The sequence below is a fragment of the Cherax quadricarinatus genome, chromosome 53 (genome assembly GCF_038502225.1).
Source record: "Cherax quadricarinatus isolate ZL_2023a chromosome 53, ASM3850222v1, whole genome shotgun sequence".
NCBI lineage: Eukaryota > Metazoa > Arthropoda > Malacostraca > Decapoda > Parastacidae > Cherax > Cherax quadricarinatus.
The window spans coordinates 1364875-1387371 of record NC_091344.1 but is presented as its reverse complement, the minus strand read 5'-3'; the positions used below and the strand labels follow the sequence as shown (position 1 = coordinate 1387371).

The following is a 22497-nucleotide window of genomic DNA, read 5'->3' as shown; positions in this document are numbered from 1 at the left end:
GTGTGTTTGTGTACACTCACCTATACGTGGTTGCAAGGGTCGTATCACAGTGGCCCGGGCCACAGGGCCCCTAGCCATTGTGATTCGACACATACACTGTGTGTGTTGAATCTTCATAGCGCACGCACACACACACACACACAGTGTGTGTGTGTGTGTGTGTGAATTCGTGTGCATATGTACACGTGTAAGTATGAAGTATGAATAGAGCTGTAGTCACTGTAACAGCACTGAGACACTCGGGGAAGCTGAGCTGGCAATTCCCGTAGAAGTCTCTGACTTAAAAATTATCAGCGTTCAGTGTCACGGAGGCTGGTTGTCAGGGGAGTCAGTTGTTCACCCGTTTTTTATCACGGAAATCAATAGTGACCTTGTTAAAACTAAAATAAGTTATTTTCCTAAGTATAAAAATACGTGCGCAAAGCTGACACGCTATGAAGATCTTTTACGTTCTCGGCTTAATAAACCCATTTTTTAGTGCCTGAGATGAGTAAGTATATTCCAAAAATGCATTAATAAAATTAGCAAATTGGAGGCTACAAAGTTCACTAAAATTTGCATATTCCTTTAGGTAAGGCACACTAAATTAGAAAGCTAAAAGCCGACTAGAAAAAGAATTTTATAGTTAACGCACTGAATCCAACACTTCTAAGTTTATTAACAATGTTAGTAATCTGGTAAAGTTACATTTATACAGCCTAGTCCCAATCCAAACTTTCCTCTAGGTAAGTTAAAATAGCTTTGAAGATTTGAAGCCGATAAGAAGAAACATTTTCTGGATATTACTAAATGAAAATCAATAAGATTATTTATTTAATAAAATTGTCACTATAACAAATAGTACGAGTCATTCTCTCTCTCTCTCTCTCTCTCTCTCTCTCTCTCTCTCTCTCTCTCTCTCTCTCTCTCTCTCTCTCTCTCTCTCTCTTCTCTCTCTCTCTCTCTCTCTCATTGTGTCATCTAATATATTGCAAATATCAACATATTAAGAAATATATTGGGCGATAAAGATTCCCACACATTTTCTTGCATTTTCTTACAAAATTTTCACAATCTCGGTTAATTTCAAATCACAGGTCTCTCTGAGGGGGTAACAGCATGAAAGACCGATACGAGGGTAAACACACTAATGTATTTATGTGGAACATTTACTGACAACGATTCGTCTACGCAGTGAATGAACTTGCGATCAGATTAAAGCCCATTGCGTGGGCGAAACGTTATCAGTAAAGATTCCAGGTAACTGCATTTCTCTCCTCACCATTGCACAACTTTATTAAAGAATAGCCTATCTCTCTCCAGAGAGATAGGCTATTAACTGAGTAGGGCGTTTTGTTTTTCCCCTCTGCACTGAGAGTACACTGGATAAATGCTACATAGTTGGAACAAAACAATCTACTAACACTCAGGTGCTTGATATTGCTAGATGAACACAGTGGCAGATGTTGCAAGGAGATTTGCTTGTTCATTGCCATAAGTCTCACAGCCTGGGAATCGAATCCCATTCACTTCGATCATTTAGAAGAGGTAGATTTATAATAATTCGCAACGTGACTAATCACAACCTTAAACACAACCTGTATTTTTCGTACCAATATGATTGCTACAGTGTTGAAAACTTACTGTCATACAGCAAGAAAAATAAGAACGATGGATTGAAATCGTTCTGTTCCATATTAAGAATTTATACCTGTGCCATTACATGGGATTCCGCAGTTGGATTCACAATGACAGACCTGTGTGTAGGTCATAGTGTGACTGCCCATGCTTGATTTATTTTCAAGCCTTCCACAATATATATAAACTTACCCTTGTAGCTTAGCGCTTCTTTTTGATTGTAATAATAATAATATAAACTTAATCTTTTTATTATAAAGCATATAATATCCAGGCAGGTGAAAAAGAAATATAAACACTTTAAAAGCAATTAATTTCATGTCAGCAAAATTAATTTGTCAGCAAATTTGGTAACACAGTGCTATATGTATTTCTCGGGTAATATTCTAAGTATGTGCTTACACTAATTTATGTACATTTAATGAGTGCAGTACTTGTACAATATATGGAAGTATATGGTGCATATAATATACTATTTATACGTAATGAGTACACGTGATCCAAATATCGAAGACACTAAAAATAACCTATCATAGATCGATACTACACTAAAAAATTCTAGTCAACACCTTGACGTACGAAGCGAACAGGGAACAGAAGTAGCGATCATTAAACACTCTTAAGATGGACAAACAAAGGCCCCCACCATAAAAAGTCTAAAATTACAATGCTATGCGCCGTAATTATCATATGCCAACATCGAATAACTACAGCAAAGCTCTGGACATCAAGGTGTCAAGATAGGAAAATCCAGCATCAAACAAGAGATGGCTTAGAATATTCTAAAGGAGATCCATGTGAGATAAGCCAACAAGAATGCCAGTACCCACTCTGACTCACCACCAGAGATGGGTAAAGACATGCAAAACCATAAAAAAAAAACTCTACGTAGCAAAAAGAAGAGAAGAATCAGTCAGAGTAGCACCACATCCACACTCAACCAGGTACGAACAGTATGTGTGTGAGAGAGAGAGAAAGAGAGTGGGGTGAGAGAGGGAAGAAAGATGGAGAGATGGAGGGAGAGGGAAAGAGAGAGGAAGGGAAGAGGTAGAGTTAAGGAGCCCTCAACACTTCTTATAAAAACTTTTGAAATATTTCCATAAGCAGAGATAAACGTCGATCACACACAAAAGCTACAGGTGAAAAGCATCAAGCATAAATGATGAACTTTGATGACACAGGTGAGGAGGCAGAGTTCTCTCCCCAGTTCTAGCCATCAGGAAGAACACAGGAATGTTCAAGCTGAAAGTAACAGCATAAGACCCTTCCACTTGTCACATACACATGAAAACTGTTCAAAAAAAAAAAAAAATGCACAACTCTGGCACCATAAATATTGTCTTTCCAGTTGAGAAGAATATTAGTAAATTTTTTAATATTTGTTAAAATTACCGTTTGTGCATAAAATATAATAATCATAGTAATAAAACATATGTATGTATGGTCTGTATGTTTGAAATTCCTTGAACTATCGTGTTTTCATTTTCACTGGTCAATATAACATAGAAAATTAGCTATTGGAAAAAAATCAAGAAAAGTATTTGCAACTAGGGGTATTAGCCCCCCCTCTGAGTTTCCACATACCTGCAACACTACATATACAAATTAACGTGAATAACAATATTTTTCTATTAAAAGCTAGAGTAAAACACAAGCTCCTCAATGCATATTTTTGGTGACCATAATGGTGTTAGCGTCCTCCACCTTCCCTCTATGAAATTTCTGCTGACTAACCTCAGAGCGTAAATATCCATACGCTTCTCTTGCTTATTTCCACTGTGTTGCCACCTATTTTTTCGTTCTCTTTCTTCCATAATAGTGTTGCTGTCTTTATTTAATACAACGCAGAATGACACAAATGCTTCATTTTTATGTAATCTTTTATATTCAGCAATGATTGGGATACTTGTTAAGTATCCCTGAAAGGGAACTTTCAAGGGGTTGCAAGCATTTTTTATTTTCAGATTCTCGTATTTCTTTCATTCATAAGTCGAGAACGCGTTATCGGATTGATTTTAATCTTTCAGTGTTTGTGTCCAGTAACGAGGACGAAAGTCTAGGAACAAATGATATGTGGAGTTGCTCTGTGACCAAAACTGTTGAACCCATTACCAGTGTCTTTAATGGCTGGGATACCTTCCATAACCGTCAGTGGTGTAATTGATACTCCATAAAATTCAGTCAAAGCTGGAGCAAATTTTAAATTTTATTAAATTTTTTAAAAAATTTTGGGGTCTTTGTTATCAGATCAGTTACTGAAGAATGTCTTTACTGACCGGCTTCAAACTTTCACTGTTAGTGAGCTGCATTTTGAACTGTGCACATTTAAATTTCTCGCTTTATAAAATAAATTGTATACCATGTAATAGATCGAGAATGTCTCATCTGATGAGCTTCAGATCCTCATCACTTGTGTATCATAATTGGAAGTATTGTTTTGTACTGGGCTGTGTGGGTGCCAGTTTACTAGTTTTTAGACAGTTTAATCAAATTTGATTTTGTTTAAAACATAAATATTCTGGTCTCAGGATTGTGGAGTATTTTAAATAGAATATAAATCATAGAATGCAATTTTTTATTAATTTTTATAAGACGATTTTAAATTTAATGAAGACTTTCTTGTTTTTTAGGATTCCATTTTTATATAACGACACAATACCTCTTCAGCTTAGCTTCAAAACTTGTATTTATTAATGCAAGTTTTGAATTAGATTTGGGCTGTGTATGTTTTAATTTTCCATTTTTATTTTATTTACTTGTGAATGTATCTTCTGATTCGCTTTAAATCATAATTGCTGATATTTAAGCGCAATACAAACTTAAGGTGCACTCGGTACTATTCCAGTGGAGGCACAAACGACTGGAGTTATGTAAATGGGGACCATCCTAGGATAGTGCCGCGACTGAAACAACTCAGTTCTACCAGTGACTAGCTTGCAATGTGAACAGACTGACTGATGTAGTGGCCAGGCTTAGGTTTGGTTGCAAGTACTTCTAGCAGTTTCGTAGACACAAACAGATCAAACCAAATGCAAAGCATGTGACCAGCTCTTTGGTCACTATCTTGAACACGATGTGCTTAATTTAAGCCCACTGAGGAATATAGATATACAGTATAATAACTTAAGTAACATAACTATATATCTTATTAATGAAAATAAGATGCCAGATATATTAAGCAAATTTCTAAAATTTTCTTGTAATAGATAAGTGAACTGTAGATATAAATCCAGATGCACTTCTGTTAACTTTTTGGGGGCATAGTTCCTAGGCCTTTTGTATATCCATAAGTTCTTGTGCTACCGTCCAAGGGACGGATGTGGGGTGCACAATAAAGTAGATACTTCGGTGGTAAAAAATCTAAAAATCTGCCAACGACTGGCTAGATATACAGCCAAGTGTTCCTTCGGTCCTCTTCCCTACGATGTGTCCCGCAACAATCCATTAATCCTTGGGTACCTAATTATTGTCTGGGCAAACAAAGGCATTAGACGCAGGCGGGGATCAAACCCAAGTTCCTTCGATTGTAAGCAGTACGCTGCACTGCTGAGGAAAGTCACTCAAGTCAATTTTGATGTTCTATGTATCTTAGTTCTGCCCCGCAAGGGAGGTGAAGGGCTCGTGATCCAAGGAAGTGAAACTATCTTTCCTTTCCTTATATGGAACTAATTTCCTCCTGGCGCCGTATTAACCCTTTACATTTGGCGTTTAGTGTAATTAACCCCTTAATTAGGGGAGGTTAGTTGACGCTGGAGAGGGGCTCTTGATCTAAGCCATTGGATCTGTGCTCCAGTTCCCTGAATGCCTTCCATCCCCCCCACATGCGCTGTATAATCCTACGGGTTTAGCTCTCCCCCATGATTGTAATAATAATAATAATAATCAGTATAATTAATTAAAAAAATAATAAACGATGTGATTTCTTTGCCCTTTTTTTCAAGGTTGGCGCTTTGATGTTGAAGGGTTCTTGGTCCAAGCCACTAGAGCTATGTGGAAGAAGACACATTTATGCAGTTATGACATTTATTAAGGGAAAAGTTTAGCTGTAAGTGGCGAAAAGTTTCCTTCAATAAGTGTCCTGAACTGTATGTATGTCTTCAACATGTCAGGTTCACGGTACCACTGTACCACCACTGTACCACCACTGTACCACCACTGTACCACCACTGAACCTGTCTTCTCCTTTTTCGTATTAAATCTGGTTATTTCCAATTACCCATACTCTGTATAACCCCCACGTATTTAGCGCTTCCCCATGAATAATAATTATAATCATAGTTATTTGTGTGAGAGTGTTAGCAGTTCATCAATATTTGTAGACAAAAATCTGGCCACATACGAGTATAAATAAAGAAAATTCAGAAAAAATCCAAGCTCTAAAAATTAATAAGGGTTACTATATTACACGAAACTTGCTCCGGTACGTTCGTATAAATTTTATGCTTGTGACCCCAACAGAATATTGGATCGCCACCAGACTCTCATAAGGCTCTCCCTGATATAAAGTATCTGAAGCTAACACTTTTTTTTTTTTCTGATATGGTTCTTAATAACTGATCAAAGTGCCTTTACCCCTCAGGGAAGGTTCCTTGATGTTGGTGAGGGGCTCTTGATTTAGGGAATTGGATCTGTGCTCCAGTTCCCCGAATTAAGCCTGAATGCCTTCCACATCCCTCCCAGGCGCTGTATGATCCTACGGGTTTAGCGCTTCCCCTTGATTATAATAATAATAATGATCAAAGTGCCACAGAAGTCTATTATATTCCCTTAAAAAGTTGTTAAATTCCATTTAAACTAAAGATTTATATCATTGGTGCTGACGCAGCACCAGTTGAATCAGCAACTGCGGTAAGTGGAATCAGCATTTTTTTTGACATTAGATACACCGCATTACACACGGATGCCTTTTACCCAACACACAAATATTTCCAGCAGAACTGAAATTTGGAAAATTAAGACACACGTGCAACATCTGGGTATCTTTATTGTAGACGTTTCGCCATCCAGTGGCTTTATCAATATAGGTTCTTGGACATAATTTGAAGACAGAACTATATACAAAAGATGAGGTAATCAGTCCCTCAGCCTTGAAGTTGGTGTGAAGAGCACCGTAGTCACGACTACGGTGCTCTTCTGTCTTCAAATTATGTCCAAGAATCTGTATAGATAAAGCCACTGGATGGCGAAACGTCTACAGTAAAGATACCCAGATATTATTAGTTTTACACACACAACGACTTCTTAGGTAATTTTGAGGGAGATGAGCGCTTGAGATTTAATAGTTTTTGACAGTTTCTCAAGAAACGACCCGCAATGGTCCACGAACACCTACTTATTACTAACTGAGGAAGGAAGCGGGTGTCAGGGAACCTGCCTATTCATGTTACTCGTACGTTTTAGGACGGGAGGAATGCGAGTGGTGGCGATACCGCATTTCTTCAAGTATCAATTATCGTGAATCATTTTTATCCAGCTAAACAAACGCTGCTACTTCGCTGTTTCTAATATTATAAGTTTACTTCTCTGGTGAAGTTCCAGATTTCACGTAATTTATTATGCTTACCAGAGGATGTTACAAGAGGAGGAAGGAAGTAGGTAATCGGAGATGAAGGGCAGATGAGATCTTAAATCAGAAACGTGGCAGGCGGAGAGGGGAGAGGGTCGTAAAGAGAGAAGGGGTGAAGGAGGTAAGAGGTGAGGGGGAAAAGGGTAGTTAAGAGGGAAGGGGAGAGGAGGGAGAGCGTGAGGGGAGAGGGGTCGTAAATAGGATAAAGGACGAAGGAGGGGCGGCGGAGGGAGCTGGGACAGCAAGCTAGTTATGGAAGTCTCCGTCTCGTAAGCCTTGCTGAAAGATATTAGACTGTTAAAAAATCATAAATAAGAGAATTGATTTTCCTGCCAAAGCTATATTTTTTCGTACTCCATAACCATCATGTGGATGGTAGCGTAAGAGCGTGAGGATACACAAGTTTTGGGAACTAGGCCCCAATAGAGTTAACAGAAATACATCTTACTTTCATTAATAAGACACGTAGCCATATAAAGATAAGTTATTATACTATATATTCCTCAATAAATGGACAGTGAAGCACAAAAAGTGACCATAAGGCTGACAGTATACTTTACATTTAGTCTGGCATACTCACAGATAATGATCAAACTGAGAGAAGTATTTGTAACAAAGCTTAAGCCTGGCTACTTCACCAGTTAGTCTGTTTATACTGCAAGTTGCTCCGTAAACATACTTCTCTTCGGTCATGTTATCGTAAGGAGTGATAGATCTACTCAGTCTTCTAACTGCATTCCTATGACATTCACTTTCATTATTTACGTCTCTCCTAATATTATTCCTAATGATAGACACAGATATACCAGTTATATTCAACTTTTTTTCTTCAGGGTACTTGCTTACCTAACTTATCAACTTTATGTATAATGAAGGAGTAACTCATTGTGTGATGGAGTCCATAAAATTTTTAGAATTCTTCCCGTTTCTCTGATTTTCGAGTATTTATATCTGGCTTCTCCAATAAACAAATTGTTAGTCATTATGTGAGTCAAGAGCCTTCACTGATGACAGAGGATCAATAATAATCAGTCTTTTTACCATAAGTTAACTTTAGTGCCATAAGGATGGCAAACAGTATAGAGAAATGGAGTTTAACAATGTTTGCAACCAATAAAACATTTAGTATTTGTAGCAGCCTTTACTATATAGAGAATAAAGGTAAAACTTTTTGCAAGTAAAATAATCTGGAAAACGTACAGAGGAGGATGACAAAGATGATTCCATGTATCGGAAATCTTCCTTATGAGGATAGACTGAGGCCTTGAATCTGCACTCTCTCAAAAGACGTAGAATTAGGGGGGATATGATCGAGGTGTATAAATGGAAAACAGGAATAAATAAAGGGGATGTAAATGGCGTGCTCAAAATTTCCAGCCATGACAGGACTCGCAGCAATGGTTTCAAGTTGGAAAAATTCAGATTCAGGAAGGATATAGGAAAGCACTGGTTTGGTAATAGAGTTGTAGATGAGTGGAGCAAACTCCCGAGTACAGTTATTGAGGCTAAAACGTTGTGTAGTTTTAAAAATAGGTTAGATAAATACATGAGTGGGTGTGGGTGGGTGTGAGTTGACCTGACTAGCTTGTGCTGCTGGGTCTGGTGCAGTGCTCCATCCTTGAGTGGAGATGACCAGGCTGGGTGGGTCATTGGGATAATCCGGGGGGGAAACATGGACCTGCTCCGCTTGGGTCAGTAGGCCTGTTGCAGTGTTCCTTCTTTCTTATGTTCTTATGTTTTCTGTTTATATTTTAGAGATCATTTGTCTTAGTAAAATTCTTCGGTTTGCTACCTTAAGGTAATGTAATCTGGAATAGTAATAAAAGTTAATATTCTTGACAATTTGTTCACATGACGCACTAGAGAAGATCTGACGATCAAGGAACACAACAATGTTATCATCGCAGTTGTAAGGAAAATGATAGGTCGGATGCCAAGCAATGATGATACTCTTCAATACACACGTTCTCTAGGCTGAACTATTGTTGTATAATAATTGACGCCTTCAAAGTAGGAGAAACTGCAGAGCTGGAAAATGTACAGAGACTATTCGGCTCATAAAATATCAAACTGGACTAGTAATGTACTCATAGGAATGTTGGCATGAAAGATATATAATAATCTACATCTTGAGTATACCCTGAGTAGCTTCTGTAGATCACCGCCCCTGCGGCCTGATCCCAGACCAGGACTCTTGGTTGCTGGCCTGATCCCTGACCAGACCTCTTGGTTACTGGCCCGATCCCAGACCAGGCCTTTTGGTTGCTGGCCTGATCCTGTATATGTTAGAGACGTTGGACTTTACATCATTGTCTCTTCTCTGGCCTCCTGTTTATATTTGGGGACAGTAACGCCATTTTTTTCCTGGCAGTTGTCATAATTGAAGAAATTGCTATTAGGTCACACAGTGGTTTTCCTCCTCAGTGGTTTTGTTCAGCACTCGTTGAGAAAATAGTCTGGTCTTGTTATTTTCATTACAACAAGCTCACATGGTAGTCTCATCATCAATTCCTTCGTTTTGGTGATACTTTCTAGCTATCTGCCTTAGGGTAGTTCTCCACTTTCTTTGAATCATTCGTTAAACTGCGCATACCTCTGTCATTCTCTGTCAGCCTCCCATCTCCTCCTCCAGTCTTATCTCTTAGTCATTTACAATTTTTTATTAGGTGGTTGTGAAGTAACTTTCGTTGTGCTTTTGAGTTTTGATGGTAAATTATTTTAAAATTGTCTTTCAGTTCACTTCTTATTCTTGTGCATTCGTTTTCGGTTCTCCTTCTTGTCTTTCGGATTTCTACAGTTTGAATTGCTCTCCAAGCTCTCGTGCTCTTCTCCTGGGTCTCTCTACATTGCTGACCGAGTCATGGACTTCCTCTGCGGTACTTGGTATGAATCATTCCTTTGCCTCTGGTTCCCACGATCGGTAGTTTTGTCTTTATTCTATTCGTAACTTAAGAAATCGTAATGACACGATTGCAAATAAACCATACCCCCGGCCGGGGGTATGGTTTATTCTATTCGTAGTTCGTACCGCTTCTTCCTTGGTATGTATTACATTTCTGTTTTTGTACTCTTTTCTTGGTCGTCTTTTGTATTGCGGAGAATTCTATATAATTTATATTACAATTTCATTGCATTTTTCCATCTTTTCTGCTGTGTAGTCTCTGAGGTCTCCACAACACAAGTTATTTATCTCATCAAAACCCCAAATGTACTTAATAAGTAGTTGTGCTCTCTCTCTCTCTCTCTCTCTCTCCCATTTTTCCTTCTCCCTCTCCCTCCCTTCATTGTTATGTGATGTGCATTAAAAAGAAAGTCACGTTAATTTATCATTGCCAGACTCTCACTCTCCACAATGGCTGATACATCTCGTCACAATGCTGCTCATCCCATCTTAATGTCACCAGCACTTAAATATATATTTTATCCTTTTTTTTTTTAATTTTAAATACACCTGGTTCCAATTTAAAGTCTCTGGGGATGAAGGTGTAGCAGACTGGTGGCTAACTTTGTGACTGATGCAGGTAGCAGCGGAGGATGGTATATGTTCAGAGGCTGATGTTGTCGTATCTACTTTCAGGAAATAATGTGTGTATATATATACATATATATATATACATGTATTCTAGTAGGGGGAGAGAGGGAATACTCTCTTAGGGTTTGAAGGGTATTCTCTCTTAGGGTGAGAGGGTGATACTCTAGTAGGGTGAGAGGGGGATACTCTTGTAGGGTGAGAGGGGGATACTCTAGGGTGAGAGGGGGATACTCTTGTAGGGTGAGGGGGGATACTGTAGTAGAGGACAGAGGATACCCGTGTAAGGGGAGAGGGTATTCTCTAGTACGGGAGTGGGGTATACTCTAGTAGGGTGAGAGGGGGTTACTTTAGTAGGGGAGAGGGGGATACTCTAGTAGGGGAGAGGGGGGATACTCTAGTAGGGAAGTGGGGTAAACTCTAGTAGGGTGAGAGGGGGATACTCTAGTAGGGGAAAGGGGTATATTCTAGTAGGGGAGTGGGGTAAACTTCAGTAGGGGACAGGGGTATACTCTAGTTGGGTGAGAAGAGTAAACTCTAGTAGGGGAGAGGGGGATATTCTAGCAGGGGAGAGGGGGATACTCTAGTAGAGGAGTGGGGTATACTCTTGTAGGGGAGAGGGGGATACTGTAGTAGAGGAGAGGGGATACTCTTGTAGGGAGAGTGGGGATACTCTAGTATTTTGAGGGGATACTCTTGTAGGGGGAGAAGGGAATATTCTTGTAGGGAGAGTGGGGATACTCTAGTATTGGGAGAAGGGGAACTCTTGTAGGGGGAGAAGGGGGTAGGGAATATTCTTGTAGGGAGAGTGGGGATACTCTAGTAGGGGTAGGGAGAGTGGGGATACTCTAGTATTGGGAGAAGGGGATAGTAGGGGGAGAAGGGAATATTCTTGTAGGGAGAGTGGGGGGTAAACTTCAGTAGGGGACAGGGGTATACTCTAGTTGGGTGAGAAGAGTAAACTCTAGTAGGGGAGAGGGGGATACTGTAGTAGAGGAGAGGGGATACTCTTGTAGGGAGAGTGGGGATACTCTAGTATTGGGAGAAGGGGATACTCTTGTAGGGGGAGAAGGGAATATTCTTGTAGGGAGAGTGGGGATACTCTAGTATTGGGAGAAGGGGATACTCTTGTAGGGGGAGAAGGGAATATTCTTGTAGGGAGAGTGGGGATACTCTAGTATTGGGAGAAGGGGATACTCTTGTAGGGGGAGAAGGGAATATTCTTGTAGGGAGAGTGGGGATACTCTAGTATTGGGAGAAGGGGATACTCTAGTAGGGGGAGAAGGGAATATTCTTGTAGGGAGAGTGGGGATACTCTAGTATTGGGAGAAGGGGATACTCTTGTAGGGGGAGAAGGGAATATTCTTGTAGGGAGAGTGGGGATACTCTAGTATTGGGAGAAGGGGATACTCTAGTAGGGGGAGAAGGGAATATTCTTGTAGGGAGAGTGGGGATACTCTAGTATTGGGAGAAGGGGATACTCTAGTAGGGGGAGAAGGGAATATTCTTGTAGGGAGAGTGGGGATACTCTAGTATTGGGAGAAGGGGATACTCTAGTAGGGGGAGAAGGGAATATTCTTGTAGGGAGAGTGGGGATACTCTAGTATTGGGAGAAGGGGATTCTCTTGTAGGGGGAGAAGGGAATATTCTTGTAGAAGGGGATACTCTAGTATTGGGAGAAGGGGATCTCTAGTAGGGGGAGAAGGGAATATTCTTGTAGGGAGAGTGGGGATACTCTAGTATTGGGAGAAGGGGATACTCTAGTAGGGGGAGAAGGGAATATTCTTGTAGGGAGAGTGGGGATACTCTAGTATTGGGAGAAGGGGATACTCTAGTAGGGGGAGAAGGGAATATTCTTGTAGGGAGAGTGGGGATACTCTAGTATTGGGAGAAGGGGATACTCTAGTAGGGGGAGAAGGGAATATTCTTGTAGGGAGAGTGGGGATACTCTAGTATTGGGAGAAGGGGATACTCTAGTAGGGGGAGAAGGGAATATTCTTGTAGGGAGAGTGGGGATACTCTAGGGGATATTAGTAGGGGGAGAAGGGAATATTCTTGTAGGGAGAGTGGGGATACTCTAGTATTGGGAGAAGGGGATACTTAGTAGGGGGAGAAGGGAATATTCTTGTAGGGAGAGTGGGGATACTCTAGTATTCTTGTAGGGGAGAGAAGGGGATACTCTTGTAGGGGGAGAAGGGAATATTCTTGTAGGGAGAGTGGGGATACTCTAGTATTGGGAGAAGGGGATACTCTTGTAGGGGGAGAAGGGAATATTCTTGTAGGGAGAGTGGGGATACTCTAGTATTGGGAGAAGGGGATACTCTTGTAGGGGGAGAAGGGAATATTCTTGTAGGGAGAGTGGGGATACTCTAGTATTGGGAGAAGGGGATACTCTTGTAGGGGGAGAAGGGAATATTCTTGTAGGGAGAGTGGGGATACTCTAGTATTGGGAGAAGGGGATACTCTTGTAGGGGGAGAAGGGAATATTCTTGTAGGGAGAGTGGGGATACTCTAGTATTGGGAGAAGGGGATACTCTTGTAGGGGGAGAAGGGAATATTCTTGTAGGGAGAGTGGGGATACTCTAGTATTGGGAGAAGGGGATACTCTTGTAGGGGGAGAAGGGAATATTCTTGTAGGGAGAGTGGGGATACTCTAGTATTGGGAGAAGGGGATACTCTTTTAGGGGGAGAAGGGAATATTCTTGTAGGGAGAGTGGGGATACTCTAGTATTGGGAGAAGGGGATACTCTAGTAGGGGGAGAAGGGAATATTCTTGTAGGGAGAGTGGGGATACTCTAGTATTGGGAGAAGGGGATACTGTAGTAGGGGGAGAAGGGAATATTCTTGTAGGGAGAGTGGGGATACTCTAGTATTGGGAGAAGGGGATACTCTAGTAGGGGGAGAAGGGAATATTCTTGTAGGGAGAGTGGGGATACTCTAGTATTGGGAGAAGGGGATACTCTTGTAGGGGGAGAAGGGAATATTCTTGTAGGGAGAGTGGGGATACTCTAGTATTGGGAGAAGGGGATACTCTAGTAGGGGGAGAAGGGAATATTCTTGTAGGGAGAGTGGGGATACTCTAGTATTGGGAGAAGGGGATACTCTTGTAGGGGGAGAAGGGAATATTCTTGTAGGGAGAGTGGGGATACTCTAGTATTGGGAGAAGGGGATACTCTTGTAGGGGGAGAAGGGAATATTCTTGTAGGGAGAGTGGGGATACTCTAGTATTGGGAGAAGGGGATACTCTTGTAGGGGGAGAAGGGAATATTCTTGTAGGGAGAGTGGGGATACTCTAGTATTGGGAGAAGGGGATACTCTTGTAGGGGGAGAAGGGAATATTCTTGTAGGGAGAGTGGGGATACTCTAGTATTGGGAGAAGGGGATACTCTTGTAGGGGGAGAAGGGGATACTCTTGTAGGGAGAGTGGGGAGTGGGGGATACTCTAGTAGGGGCGTGGGGTATACTCTTGTAGGGGAGCGGGGGATACTGTAGTAGAGGAGAGGGGATACTCTTGTAGGGAGAGTGGGGATACTCTAGTATTGGGAGAAGGGGATACTCTAGTATTAGGAGAAGGGGATACTCTTGTAGGGAGAGTGGGGATACTCTAGTAGGGAGAGTGGGGATACTCTTGTAGGGAGAGTGGGGATGCTCTAGTAGGGGGAGAATGTTCAGCTCTGTCATGTCTGCTTCCTACAGGTATTTATTTTTCTGTATGTTGTGCTGCTTCACTGTTGTTACTCATTGATGTCTACCTTTGTTTCTTTTTTGATTACTTTAATTTGTTTGTTATTTAGTCTCCACTCTTCGTCCATTTTTCATTGGTGATCTGTTTAATCTGTTTCTCCAGAATAGTACCGAACTTGCACACGAAAATCACTCACTACGAAAGCAAAAGACTTGGCAGACGATGCAACATCCCCCCAATGAAAAACAGGGGTGTCACTAGCACGTTAAGAGACCATACAATAAGTGTCAGGGGCCCGAGACTGTTCAACTGCCTCCCAGCACACATAAGGGGGATTACCAACAGACCCCTGGCAGTCTTCAAGCTGGCACTGGACAAGCACCTAACGTCGGTTCCTGACCAGCCGGGCTGTGGCTCGTACGTTGGTTTGCGTGCAGCCAGCAGTAACAGCCTGGTTGATCAGGCTCTGATCCACCAGGAGGCCTGGTCACAGACCGGGCCGCGGGGGCGTTGACCCCCGGAACTCTCTCCAGGTAAACTCCAGAATACCATCCTGTAGCATTTAGTTTCTTATTATTAAACTTCTGAATACTATCTTCAGTATTTTTCTTTTATTTATCGGAGCCTCGTTTTTCTTATTAAAATGATCTCATTTTCTGTTTCTCCTTCGTTCCATTTAACCTATATTATTTCATATCGCTCAACGGGGAAGGGGGATTTGAACTCGTGGCTCGTGAGTCCTAAATCTCAGACCAGTTCCTTGTTGTATTTCATTTTCCAATTTCAAGCTTTTAATTGTCTTCCTCTCTTTTCCAATATCCTTTTTCACTTCTGAGCCCTTTGCGTTTTTATCCATTTCTTCGTTATCTCTTATTTTTCAATATATCATCCTCTGACCCACCATTCACTTTCTACATTCTTTATAAACTCGCCCCCGTATTTTCAGCCATTCCTTTCAGTCTGTCCCTGTTCTTTCTCTCTCATCCCCAGTATGTCTGGTAGTGCAAGGTAGATTTTGTATCAGTGTTAAGGTTTGGTGATTCTGTATATATCAGTGCGTTTTGTCAGTGATCCTTTTATGGTGATGTGTTGATGATAGTTTATGAACTGGTGTTTGTAGTTGTGATTTACGAGCTGCTGCAGTGGGAGTGAAAGTGGTGGTAGTGATTGACTACAACCTTCTCTGATCCTCTTTCCATTCATCTGTATTTGTAAACAAACTTCTTTAATCACGCTATACTGATAGCTTTGCGTCTCTTAACAGTCAGTATCTTGCTGTTGTAGGGACGGTCAGGGTGACTGTGTATGTCAGTCAGCTCGGTGAGTCCTCTTTTCTGTTTTAATTTAAAAAAAATATCATTTTCTGTACGTAATATTTCATTCATTAGTATAAACTTACTGAACTATAATAGTAGGAGAAATTCTAAGTGAGGAATTTACTGATAAATCTGTCTTCCTGCAAAGAGTCGGAATGATTAGTTTTAACACGTGTCGCTTCAAGACACACGTGTCGCTTCAAGACACACGTGTCGCTTCAAGACACACGTGTCGCTTCAAGACACACGTGTCGCTTCAAGACACACGTGTCGCTTCAAGACACACGTGTCGCTTCAAGACACACGTGTCGCTTCAAGACACACGTGTCGCTTCAAGACACACGTGTCGCTTCAAGACACACGTGTCGCTTCAAGACACACGTGTCGCTTCAAGACACACGTGTCGCTTCAAGACACACGTGTCGCTTCAAGACACACGTGTCGCTTCAAGACACACGTGTCGCTTCAAGACACACGTGTCGCTTCAAGACACACGTGTCGCTTCAAGACACACGTGTCGCTTCAAGACACACGTGTCGCTTCAAGACACACGTGTCGCTTCAAGACACACGTGTCGCTTCAAGACACACGTGTCGCTTCAAGACACACGTGTCGCTTCAAGACACACGTGTCGCTTCAAGACACACGTGTCGCTTCAAGACACACGTGTCGCTTCAAGACACACGTGTCGCTTCAAGACACACGTGTCGCTTCAAGACACACGTGTCGCTTCAAGACACACGTGTCGCTTCAAGACACACGTGTCGCTTCAAGACACACGTGTCGCTTCAAGACACACGTGTCGCTTCAAGACACACGTGTCGCTTCAAGACACACGTGTCGCTTCAAGACACACGTGTCGCTTCAAGACACACGTGTCGCTTCAAGACACACGTGTCGCTTCAAGACACACGTGTCGCTTCAAGACACACGTGTCGCTTCAAGACACACGTGTCGCTTCAAGACACACGTGTCGCTTCAAGACACACGTGTCGCTTCAAGACACACGTGTCGCTTCAAGACACATGCGTCCTCTCAAGATGCATGTGTCTAGTTCTCAAATATTTTTTTCTGGTGAAAGTATAAGTGATCATATTTCTCCTCTTTCTACAGTGACGGAAATTGACCTCATCCCTTACCCCCCCCCCCCTCGACCCCAGTTTTCACGGTTCAGTTATTTATAATCCTGGGGTAAATATGTTTCATGTTTGAACATTTTCAGTAATGTTTACTTAAATGCAGACTCCATTCACCAGCTGCCTACCTCAACTGGTCTGCCATAAGTTGCAATTAATTTCCTGATATAATTCCATTTGCATTCCTGCAAGTTATTTTAATTTATTCACTGATCTCTATGATTATTAACAGTTGCATTTATGTGGCCGTCTGATGTAGTTTTTATTATTTACACTTTGATGCTTCTTTTTCTCAGATGTAAGTACCAGCATGTAATAACCTATGTGAAGAAGCCTATGTAATTACCTGTATGTACTAACCTATATGTAGCAGCCTTTGTAATGACCTGTGTGTAATAACCTATGTGTAGCAACCTATGTAATGACCTGTGTGTAATAACCTATGTGTAGCATCCTATGTAATGACCTGTGTGTAATAACCTGTGTGTAGCAACCTATATAATGACCTGTGTGTAATCTATGTGTAGCAACCTATGTAATGACCTGTGTGTAATAACCTATGTGTAGCAACCTATGTAATGACCTGTGTGTAATAACCTATGTGTAGCAACCTATATAATGACCTGTGTGTAATCTATGTGTAGCAACCTATGTAATGACCTGTGTGTAATAACCTATGTGTAGCAACCTATGTAATGACCTGTGTGTAATAACCTATGTGTAGCAGCCTATGTAATGACCTGTGTGTAATAACCTATATGTGTGACTGCTTGTGTGTAATTTCTTATGGGTTCTATGTGCTGTGATAAATTTTTCATATCGCTTTTTAAATAAAATATGGATAGCATATACCAACTCTTGAGAATTCTTTTAACTATCACTGTTTTTCTCAGATATATTTTTCAAAGTCCTCTCTGCATTTTTTTTCTGTACTCTGAAAATCAGGACTCTTGTTATCCCTTTCCATGATACGAATGTAAGATTTTTTTTTAATTCAGTATATTTTTTCAGTGACATTACCTCACGAAGTATTTTTTTCGTCTTTTCACTGTTTACATTTTACTTGATATCACAGGATATATACACTGAGACGTGTATATCTGCGTATATACACTGATACGTGTATATCTGTGTATATACACTGATACGTGTATATCTGTGTATATACACTGATACGTGTATATCTGTGTATATACACTGATACGTGTATATCTGTGTATATACACTGAGACGTGTATATCTGTGTATATACACTGAGACGTGTATATCTGTGTATATACACTGAGACGTGTATATCTGTGTATATACACTGAGACGTGTATATCTGTGTATATACACTGAGACGTGTATATCTGTGTATATACACTGAGACGTGTATATCTGTGTATATACACTGAGACGTGTATATCTGTGTATATACACTGAGACGTGTATATCTGTGTATATACACTGAGACGTGTATATCTGTGTATATACACTGAGACGTGTATATCTGTGCATATACACTGAGACGTGTATATCTGTGTATATACACTGAGACGTGTATATCTGTGTATATACACTGAGACGTGTATATCTGTGTATATACACTGAGACGTGTGTATCTGTGTATATACACTGAGACGTGTGTATCTGTGTATATACACTGAGACGTGTGTATCTGTGTATATACACTGAGACGTGTGTATCTGTGTATATACACTGAGACGTGTGTATCTGTGTATATACACTGAGACGTGTGTATATCTATTTATATACACTGAGACGTGTGTATCTGTGTATATACACTGAGACGTGTATTTATGTGTACATATACACCGAGAGTTTTCGTTAGTCTCTCAGGAATTAAAATATTCCTGGCTGGTGGTCGACAGTTAACACGCAGACTTACCTTCACTTTGGGTAGTTAATAAGCTTTAAGCCCGATTAACAAAGCAACCTTCAATACGGTAATAACTATCCTTTTCGAACACTTATTCTCTACAGTTTCGCACTAGTGTTTCATGTGGAACTCAATAGAAATATTTCGACAAACCATGTGAATGCAGTTTCCTCATCCATTTCAGTAATGAGAAATCTCTCTATCAGGGTAGAGGAAAACGCACAACAACGTAACACTTTATTAAAATGAGGTTTCGTACAAGGTAAACTCAAGTTTTCCTCGAGTAAAACTTAGTTTTACTAAGGTCTGAGGCTGTGTTGTGTTCTCCACTAGTTACCTCGCTGTCTCACTCACCAACTAAATAGATTAATTTTTAAAAATCTCAATAGTTTGGTTTTTTTTCTTTCGTTATCTTTGCATACTTATTTCAAGACCGTTTGTATCTCCAAAGTCTGTGCCTTTAAGTTTTTACAATCTCTACAATTTTTTTTTTTGTCTCTGACACCCTTACTAAAATTCGTTTGTTTCATATTTCTTCTTGAATAAATTGCTTAATGGCTACTACGTTTATTTTGTAATTTCATTTAATTGTAGTTACACATTTCAATTAATATATTTGAGAAACGGCTTTAGATCATTTTAATATCGTCGTTGTTGTGGAATCCATCTTGAATTTTTCTTACTAAATCAATGATCTCTAAAATAACTCTTTTTCATGGAGGGTTAAATCATATTTTTTTCGAAATATTTTTATAATAAAGTTAGATCAAGAACTGATGGAAACTTCAATACTCTCACTCTACCTGCCTTTTTTAAGAGATTCGTAAAAAAATATTATTACTAATTTAATGTTTTAGGCCTATGGTAGGCGTGTCAATAAGACAACTCATTTATACCTTAAGAAAACTGCAGATTAAAAGTACCCTCTCAGACCACAATTCATGTGTACCCTAACATGACTACGAATCATGTGTACTCTAGCAATATGATTACAGTATATGTGTACCCTATCACTACAATACATGTATACCCTAAGACTACAATACATGTGCATCCTAAGAGTAAGACTACAGTACACGTGTATCTTAACGGTAAGACTACACTTCATGTGTACCCTTACAGTAAGACCACAACATGACTCACGAAATCGTAATGACACGATTGCAAACAAACCATTCCACGGGCGGGGATAGAACCCGCGATCAGAGAGTCTCAAAACTCCAGACCGACGGTCTGGAGTTTTGAGACACTCTGATCGCGGGTTCTATCCCCGCCCGTGGTATGGTTAGTAAGACCACAATTCATGTGTACCCTAACAGTAAGACCACAATTCATGTGTACCCTAACAGTAAGACCACAATTCATAAGTTAACTAAAAATAAGACTACATAAAGTTCAAATTTACCTTAACAGTAAGACTACAGTTCCTGTGGACCCTTACAAAAACCGAGCAGTTCATGTACACCCTAAGAGTAAAGAATATTATCATCCTCACAAGAGAGGTTAATGGGAACTCTCAATGTACACACACTGACGTGCGCTTCTTGGTACATATACCCGATACGTTTTGTTTGGAAACAAATTTCGTGTAAATTTTTCGACCCTAGACCCATAAGAAATTGTTAAAATGTTTGTAATTGTAGCTCCTGGCCCCGCCTGTTCTCGGGTCGCTAATAGGTCCACTTTCTCCGTGATCCATGAGTTTTATCATATCTCTTCTTAAAACTACGCATGGATCCTGTCTCCACTACATCACACTCCAGATTGTTCCTTTCCTGACAACTCTATGACTGAAGAAATACTTCCTAACATCCCTGTAACTCAAATGAATTTGCAACTTCCAGTTGTGACCCCTTGATTCTGTGTCCTCCTTATCCCTTCTGTCCTCCAGTGTTGTCAGGTTGAGTTCCCTTAACCTCTCATCGTAGAATATACCCCTTAGCTCTGAGACTAGTCTTGCTGCCATCCTTCGCACTTTCTCTAATTTCGTGATGTGCTTGACCAGGTGTGCGTTCCATATTAGTGCTGCATACTCCAGTACGGGCCTGACGCACACTTTGCACAGTGTCTTGACTGACTCTTTACTCAGGTGTCAAAGCGTTATTCTTAGGTTTGCCAGGTTCCTATCTGTTGCAGTAGTTATTTTGGTTGATGTGTTCCTCAGGAGATGTGCTCGATATGACACTCGCTCCAAGATACTTTTTCTTGAGTGAGGGTTGCAGTCTGTGGCTCCCTAGCCTGTACACCTTCTGCGGTCTTCTTTGACCCTCCCCAGCCTTTATGACTTTGCACTTGGTGAGGTTAAACTCCAGGAGCCAGTTGGAGTAGGCTTGCAGCCTATCCAACTTCTTGGTAGTCTTACCTGATCCTCATACGTTTCAATTTTCTGCATTAGCTCACATCTTATGCAAACAGGGACACCTCTGAATCTATCCCTTCATTCATGTAATTTACATATACCAGAGACAGCACCGGCCCAGTATTATCACCTAGGAATACTAACTTGACTCACGAAATCGTAATGACACGATTGCAAACAAACCATACCACGGGCGGGGTTTGAACCCGCGGTCAGAGAGACTCTCTGACCGCGGGTTCAAACCCCGCCCGTGGTATGGTTTGTTTAGAGATACTTTAGCCCGACGATGCATCATATTGTTAGAAGACATAGTGAAGGTGGTGTTAAGAATAGTGACCCGGTGACCTGGTGGCTAAAGCTCCCGCTTCACACACGGAGGGCCCGGGTTCGATTCCCGGCGGGTGGAAACATTTCGACACGTTTCCTTACACCTGTTGTCCTATTCACCTAGCAGCAAATAGGTGTGGGTCGCATCCTGGGAGACAAGATTGAGGACCACAATGGAAATAAGTTACAGTCCTCGATGACGCACTGACTTTCTTGGGTTATCCTGGGTGGCTAACCCTCCGGGGTTAAAAATCCCAACGAAATCCTATCTTATGGTTACTCTCTTCCCTAACAAGATGGATCGTCGGGTTAAAATGGGGTTGTTGCACGATCTTAGGGTAACATCCCCGTCAGGAGTCGGAGTTCCCAAAATTCGAAAAATCGAGGTAAAATATGATCCAAGGAATTCGAGGATAACTCAAAAATTCGAAAGTCTCAATGGAAAATAGGTGGGGGTTCAGGAGGGGGGTTAAAAGACGATCAAAGAAGGGAAAATAGGTGGGGTTCAGGAGGGGGTTAAAAGACGATCAAAGAAGGGAAAATAGGTGGGGTTCAGGAGGGGGGTTAAAAGACGATCAAAGAAGGGAAAATAGGTGGGGGTTCAGGAGGGGGGTTAAAAGACGATGAAAGAAGGGAAAATAGGTGGGGGTTCAGGAGGGGGGTTAAAAGACGATCAAAGAAGATGGAGCAGGGATGGTAGTGAGGGAAACTTTGTTTACTGGATGGTAAAACTTGATCTGATGAATTAGAGACCACAAAAATGGAAAAATCTGGAAACGTTTGCAACACTTCCATGAAAAATGGGTAAATTTGGCAACACTTCCTTGAAAAATGGGTAAATTTGGCAACACTTCCATGAAAAATGGGTAAATTTGGCAACACTTCCATGAAAAATGGGTAAATTTGGCAACACTTCCTTGAAAAATGGGTAAATTTGGCAACACTTCCATGAAAAATTGGTAAATTTGGCAACACTTCCGGAAAAATGGGTAAATTTGGCAACACTTCCGGAAAAATGGGTAAATTTGGCAACACTTCCATGAAAAATGGGTAAATTTGGCAACACTTCCATGAAAAATG

At 40.8% G+C, this 22497-nt stretch overlaps 1 protein-coding gene across 2 annotated transcripts in view; it reads left to right on the top strand.

The window, feature by feature from the left end:
* The window catches only part of LOC128692422 (orexin/Hypocretin receptor type 1), a 1118627-nt gene that overhangs the window by 515775 nt on the left and 580355 nt on the right, over nucleotides 1-22497 (top strand). The window lies entirely within an intron of this gene.